Source organism: Marmota marmota, unplaced genomic scaffold, assembly GCF_001458135.2.
Source record: "Marmota marmota marmota unplaced genomic scaffold, marMar, whole genome shotgun sequence".
Lineage (NCBI taxonomy): Eukaryota > Metazoa > Chordata > Mammalia > Rodentia > Sciuridae > Marmota > Marmota marmota.
The window spans coordinates 893,897-901,813 of NW_026000136.1; the positions used below are offsets into that span (position 1 = coordinate 893,897).

Consider the following 7,917-nt stretch of genomic DNA (forward strand, 5'->3'; position numbering starts at 1 on the left):
GGGGGTTGCCTGCAGAGTGAGCGGAGAGAGGAGTGCGGGCCTGTCATTCAGCCTTGGAGCGGAGATAAGGCCCCACCTTATCTCCTGTCCGGGTAGAATGAGAAGCTGTCGCCAAAACAAGCCAAATGATTTTAGTGTGTGTTATTAACCCGGGGGGAGCGGAGACCTATAAACCAGGACCGATATTTCTCCATATTCTGTCTCGGATCCCTAGGGGGATTGAACCCGGGGTCTCGTACATGCTAGGCAAACTCTCTACCACTAAGCTACATGCCCAGCCCTTTTTATTTTTCGAGACAGAGAGTCTTGCTAAACTGCCCAGACTGACCTCAAATTTGTGATCCTCCTCCCTCAGCATAGGTGGAATTACAGACCTGCACCACCGCACGTGGGTCTCCATCCTATCTTATAATAAAGTCCAATGTCTGTAAACTATGCTAGTGCTGCCATATATATATATAGAGAGAGAGAGAGAGAGAGAGCGCATGCGCATTCTGGCTGTTAAACAGAAAGCACAGGCAGAGTTGAGAAGCCATTGTCCTTATTTAAGAAATATTAAAGAAGAAACACGATTAGGAATGAATTCACAGGTAGACGTGAGAAGGAAGTAACTGTGAAGGCTGGCTTTGAAGTGGGTAAGGGTGCACACCAGGAGTTAAGGGATTTTTATATTGGAAGGGCCACTCCCCCTGATCCAAAGAAGTTAGGGTCATCTCTGGCCAGCGACCGGCGCTGACTAGATAAGATGGTTTCAAAAGAGCTGACTGCAACATTAAGCTAAGAAAACGGCGAAAAAGCACAGGACGCATAAGTAATTTTCATATCAGAGTGGGACTGCTCTGCAACCTCATGGGTCCTCTTCCACTCTGGAAGGCAAGAGAGGGAGAGCACCTGCAATCCCTTTATTTATAGGGTAAAGAAGACAAAGGATTTTCGTTAGAATATTCTACACCAAATAAGTCAGGGATAAGGTTTCAAAGGTGGAGTCTTGCTTCTGATACCTGTGGCCAGCAGATTGACTGACAGGCAAGTAATACCCATCTCAGGTGCTGTGTGGGATCACGGGAAGAGGGAGAGGAGAGGGGCACTTGCATGGCACAGCCCAGTCAGCGTGCAATGCCAGACCTGTCCGTTCATATAGCTGCAGTGCACATAGCTCACACACACAGCCCATGGATGGCTTTCGACAGTCATCCAGCCTAAAGAAAAAATAAAAGAGCTGGGAATGTGGCTCAGTACCAGTGCCCCTTGTACCAAAAAATAAATAAATAAATACAAAGTGAGCATTTAAAATGTTGATACCACTCTTGTCAGACCCCTCCAGTGGCTCCTCGTTGCCCTGGAGCTAACACAGCTTCTTTTGTTTCTTTGTTTGTTTGTGTGTGTGTGTGTGTGTGTGTATTATTATTATTTTACAAAAGTTTATTAAATTTACAACAGACTCTAATACAACACTTCATTCTAGCTATAGGTGGCAAAAGATGTTCCAGCAGGGATCCTGATGTCTAAATAGGAATGGAATCAACGGTCACCATCATTTCAGGCACAAGAATCGGCTTACTTTTTGCCAGATTTCTTAATTCTGCCTGTGGCCAGGGGGCCCTTCCCCGTGGCCTTCGCTTTTAGCTCCTCACGTTTCTTCTGCTCCTCTTTTTTGTTTCTGTTTGAAAGCCTTATCTTCCTCATCCATCTCCTTGACCTGCTTCTTAGGTTGTTTCAGGGGCGTCTTCTTGCTACCTTCCCAGCCGGACATGGTGCCTGCCGCCCCTACCCCAGACCTTCAACACCGCTTCTTAAGACCATGGTGTTATCCAACTGTGCCAATCCTGAATCATTTGCTGCTGTCTCACTGTAATTCTCTATGCTGAGATCAAATGGGCTTCTTGTATCTAATACAAGCTGGTGTGGTCGAGCATGCCTGTAATCCCAGCAACTCCAGAGGCTATTTCAAGAGAATCACAAGTTCGAGTCCAGCCTTGACAAAAAGTGAGACCCTTTGTCAAAACAAAAAATAAAATACACCAGGTGCAGTGACCCACACCTGTAATCCCAGCAGCTTGGGAGGCTTAGGCAGGAGTACCACAAGTTCAAAGCCAGCCTTAGCAATTTAGTGAGGGCCTAAGCAACTCAATGAGACCCTGTCTCTAAATAAAATATTTTAAAACGGGCTGGGGATGTGGCTCAGTGGTGAAGCACTCCTGGATTCAATCCCCAGTACCAATAAATAAATAAATAAAGCAGTTGGGGAAACAGCATGGTAATAGAGTGCCCTTGGGTTCAAACCCCAGTAGTAAAATAATAATAATAATAATACATACATACATACCAGATTTGCTGTTCTTTAATACATGCATTTTGTCTACATTGAACATGTCCCTCTAGTCCTCCTTCATAACCACATTTACAACTGTGTGCTGATACAAAAATAAGATAGTATCTGGGACTTTTGACCCCAGAACCTAAGATAATATACCTTCTGGGACTCCAAATACCAACATTTCAGATTGCTAGTTGAGACATACCTTCCTGTGACTCCACTCTTTGCAAGTATTCACTCTGAAAAGGCAGAAGGTCCTGTCAAATTAAGTCATTTCACTTCATCTTCAGCATTCCAGACCTGTAGGAATGCCACCTTCAAGGGCTTGCTCTTGCAGATTATTTGGACAATTTCTTCCATGGACACAAGGCCTTTGACTCATTACTAACATTCTGTGTTGGAGTTATTTTCTTTGCCTATTTTGGTTTATAATTTCACATACTCCTTTTTCTTATTTTGCTTTTGTGCACATTGCAATAAACCAATTCATTCAGAATTTATCTTTGCCTCACTTTGATTAAAGTAGTTTTGTTGTGCCAGGCATGGTAGTTCATGCCTGTAATTCCATGATCTGTTTTGGAAGCTGAATCAAGAGAATTGCAAGTTTGAGACCAGCCTGGACAAATTAGCAAGAACCTAACTCTAAAAATAAAAAGGGCTGGGGAGGGTGTAACTCAGCAGTAGAGTGCCCCTCCATTCAATCCCCAGTACAGCCACACACAAAAAAAGAAAAAAAAAAGTCAATGTCAGTAAGGCTATAGCTTAGTGGTAGAGCTTTTGCATGCAAGGCTGTTGGGCTCAATCTTCAGTACCACACACGCCAAAAAGTTCTAAAAATGCATTTTAACCATACTATGTTGATTAGAATAGAATTGTTCTATTTTTTTTCCTCAAAAATGTTAAGTCATTGCTTATTTACGTTGGTATTCCACTGGAGATCTCAGTTACCATTCTGTATGGTGATTCTTCAAATGTGACCTATTCACCTTTCTCAATTTTTTTGTGGGGGGGGAGTGCTGGGGATTGAACCCATGGTCTTGTGCATACAAGGCAAGCACTCTACCAACTGAGCTAAATCCCCAATCGAATATTTATCTTCTTTCCAGGTATTCTGAAATTCCATAACAATGTAAATGTGAATGTTGCATAAATGAGTATAAAATGTTATTTATTTTTCTGAACATACTATGGATACTTTAAATATGGAAACTGGTTTACTTATATCCGGGAGCTTTTGTTGAATTATTTATTTGGAAATAATTTTTTTCTGTTGGTACTACAGTATTAGAGTTGATGAAATTTACTATGAATAAGAACATCTTAATGAAACAAGAGAAAATGTTTATACCTTTTAAGAGTCCAGCCATGAGCAGTCCTGCTTCACAATGTACTTGGTGAAGACTGAAAACTGTGACTTAACCCCATAGAGAGTATTAGAGCCAGGCTTTAGTCTTTGCTACTTCTGTTTTGCCCCACTTGCCCTCCACTAACCCTGGGCAATTAAGAGGCGAAGAAGTTGTTTGCCATAGGAGGCTAAGTTGGCAAAAGAAAACAAAATTCAGCTGAAAGCTTTAAAACTAAATTCAGAATAAGTAAATTTCATTGAAATTTATATAGAAAAAGAAAAACCTATGGAAAAAATAAGTTTTGAAAAGCAAAATTTAAAGCAAATTGCAAAATAGAAGCTGGAGATGTGTCTTGGTGGCATAGTACTTGACTAGCATGCTTGAGGCCCAACAGCAGGAAATAATGAAATCAAGTATGTTGCATTCCCCAGTCCAAAAAAAAAAAAAGTATGTTGCATTTATTATGTGAAGATGAATGAGCACAGTTCCTAATTTAAGAGGTGAATTTAGAGCACCATTATGAAGTATCTATGTATATTTCATTAATACTTAAATAAGGGAATGTTGATAAACTATCACGGTAAACTAGGAAAATAAATGTATATATCAGTTGGATAAAATACAATGTAACCATTAATAATATGTATTATCCACTCATAGATATGTATCCCAGAGAAATGAAAACATGTGTCCACAAAAATATTATATACAAGTGTCACAAAAGACTACATATTGAATGGTTACATTTATATTAAATGTTCAGAATTGAGAAATTTGTATAGAGTAGGTTTGTGGTTGCCTATGGCTGAAGTGGGGTTAGGGAGGAGGAATGAGCAAAAGGTTTCTTTGGGGGGTTATAAAAATTTTCTGAGGGCTGGAATGTAGCTCAATTATATAGCACTTGCCTGGCATATGCAAGGCTCTGGGTTCAGTCCTCAGTACTGTGAAAACAAATGTTCTATAATTGATTGTGATGATAGATGCATAACTTTGAATATACCAAAAGCCATCAATTGTACACTAAAATGAATTGCATCCCTTGTAATTACATCTCAACAGACTTGTAAAAATACACATGTAATTTATAGGCAGTACCTGTCAGTATAGTATTATTAAGGAAATTGTTTTACAAATATTTTTTAACCAAAGAATAATGTTTAAGGATATATAGATGTAGAAAAATATCAGGGAAGATATACATCACAACATTCTTGATTTTTCTTGAGATTTTTGATTATGGGTAATTTTGAGCTTTTTCATCATAATTTCCCATGCTGGGAATATTTCTTTTTATTCTCTCCTTTGGAATATTTCTTTATTTTTATTTTTATTTTTTTAGTTGTTGATGGACCTTTATTTTTTTATTTATTTATATGTGGTGCTGAGTGATAGACCCAACCTGATCTTTTCTTAAAATTGGGAGCCATCTTGCCACAAAGCCATGAAAAGATAATTTCGGTTTTACTATAAATTACTGTAAATTCTGAACCTGCTTGGAATGCCTGCCCGTGCCTTGAACTCACCCATGCCTGGCTCTCTGACCAGATAGCAGTCCTCTCTGAAACTTAGTGACGCCTCACAAATCTTGGCCTTCCCTGGCCAGATACCGACCCTCTCTGAGGCTCTAATGACCTTCATAAATTCTGATATCGGGGCCAGCAAAAATGTAAACTACCATTAGTGTTATGCTCCTCAGAGTTTTGTTATTTGTAACTCCCCTTTGTGTAACTTTCTGGGCTATAAAGCTGGGCTGCAGGAAAGTTGCAGCTGCTGTCTTGTTCCCGCGGTTTTGGGTGGGAGAGGCAGCCTGGCCGGTCGAAATAATAAGCTTGCTTTAATTTGATTTTTATTTGGAGTCAGTGGTCTTTTCTTGCGTCCTGGTCTAACACTGAGAATTGAACCCAGTGCCTCACACATGTGAGGCAAGCGCTCTACTACTGAGCCACGACCCCAGCCCTGGAATATTTCTCTTTAAAAACATATTTTACTAATTTAGAAGAAATTTAGCAATTGCCCTCTTAAGAATAGAGTGAATTATGCTGGGCAAGGTGACAAAAACCTGTAATCCAGTGAGGCTAAAGCAAGAAGATCACAAGTTCAAGGTCAGCCTTCAACAACATATTGAGATCCTCTATCTCAAAATAAGATCAAGGGCTGGGGTTATAGCTCAGTGGTAGGGCACTTTCCTAGCATGAATGAGGCCTTGGGTTTAACCCCAAGTACAACCGAAAAAGGAAGAAAGGAAAAAAAGAAAAAAAAAATGACTAAACCAGTCAGGGTCACTCCAGATGAACTGGGATGGCACAAAATAATCACACAGAGACAGAGAAATACCTTTTTTCTTTGGGATCTGTGATAGCTCCTTTTACCCAGCTCCCACAAAGGAGGCAAAGCAGGCAAGACAGAGAAAGACCATGAACCCAGAGCAAGCGAAAGGGATGAAAGGGATGCATACAATGCACAGCCTAGACAGAGCTGCATCTTCAGTCCAGTCGGCTTTGTATGTTCAAAATGCTCACAGCTCACACACACAGCCCATGGCTGGTTTGCCACATCTCCACATTCCCATTGCTCAAAGCTAGGGGGCCCTCAGCTCCTATGTGGCTGCTCCTGAACAAAACAGTTAAATAAATGGTCATGGGCTGGGGTTTAGTGGCAGAGCACTTGCCTAGCATGTGTGAGGCACTGGGTTGTAAATTTAGTGGCAGAGCACTCAGCACCGCATGTAAATAAATAAAGGTCCATTGACAACTAAAAATATATTAAATAAATAAATAAATAGTCATCATAAGAGTGATTTCTGCTTTGTAGGAAGGGTTAGAAAGAAGAGAATCCCTACTGCCAGGCCCTAAGCAACTTAGCAATTAGGAGACCTTGTCTCAAAATGAAAAATAAAAAGGCATGGGGTTGTGGCTCAGTGGTAAAGCCCCACAGGTTAAATTTTCAGTATCCCTTGCCCCCAAAATGACAAGAAACTCAGAGGGAATTCCAAACTCTCTGGAAAAGGGGACAACAAATATTGAGCTATCCAACTGAGAGGTGATAAGATTGATATACAAAGAATTTCCTGTTGGGGCTTTTTACAAACAGGAACATATGCTCCAATCAGAAGATTGTGCATTCAAGCCACTGGTACATTAAAGCAAGCTATTCCTCTACCATTTCTAAAGTTTGCTTAATTGGCTTTTTAAAAAACAATACCTAGAAGAAGCTCCACTCCCATCTTTTCTTTAGGTGCTATGTGGGAGGCCAACCTTTAGGGTAACTGAGTTACACTCTCCAGCTGGGTGCTGAGGCACTCAGTCACAGAAATGGGTGTGTCTTGCTACAGCCCCATGGGTGAAGCTACGCTCACCTGTTCCTTTGTAATATAACCCCTTGCCCTGTTTAGGATAGAATCTTCCATGGAAGTGCCTTGTGTGTGTCCCCTTCTCTTACTGTGCCCTTGGGTGTGGCCTACCCAGGTGTCCGTCAACCTGCTGACAGTGGACATCATGAAGATAGACTCAGCCCCCTGAAACCTGACCCCTTGCCTCATTTGAATAGCTTCTCCTCAATAAAAGGGGTCAGCGCGCACGCGTGTGCGTGCTCTCTCTCTCTTTCTTTCTGCGGACCCTTAAGGTCAGAGGAGCTGTCACAGCAACCCCAAAGAAAAAGGTATTTGTGTCTCTTGTGTGGTTATTTCGTGCAGCCCAGTTAGCCCAGTTTAACTAGAGTGACCCTGAGCCTTTTAGTCTCAAGAACAGAAGCCCTGCAGTGCTAGGTATGGAATCCAGACTCTTGTGCATGCCAGGCAAGTGTCCTACCATGGAGTTACAGCCCTAGACCAGGACAATCATTTAAACTGAGGAAAGAGCCAGCCCACAGGCTGATGCAGGGGAAGCTCAATCCTGGAAAGCATAGAGCTATCTCTATTTCTGTTAAACATGTGTTTCTCTAGCTGGTTTATATCTGGAACTTATTTGTTTCATAGCCGGATTGGAAGGATGAATTCAACTCCTAAATGTAACGGTAATAAATGTTCTGGTAATTTTCTACTCTTGGAGAGTTCAAGAGCTTTCTTGTATATATCATTCATTTTTAATCAACTCACAGTATTTTCTCTTTAACCACAATGTTCAGAAGGAACATTGAGGGAAGAAACTCAAACAATGAAAAGTGTGTTTGTGTGTGTGTGTGTGTGTGTGTGTGTGTGTAGGGAAGGGCAGAAAGAAGGGAGGGGGAAGGATGGAGGGAGGGAGAGGGAATGTCTCT

The 7,917-nt window shown here is 41.2% G+C and overlaps 1 pseudogene; it reads right to left on the reverse strand.

Moving 5' to 3' along the window:
• Positions 1–1,767, reverse strand: part of LOC125611172 — a 7,130-nt pseudogene extending 5,363 nt beyond the window's left edge.
• Between the last annotated feature and the right edge of the window lie 6,150 nt (positions 1,768–7,917).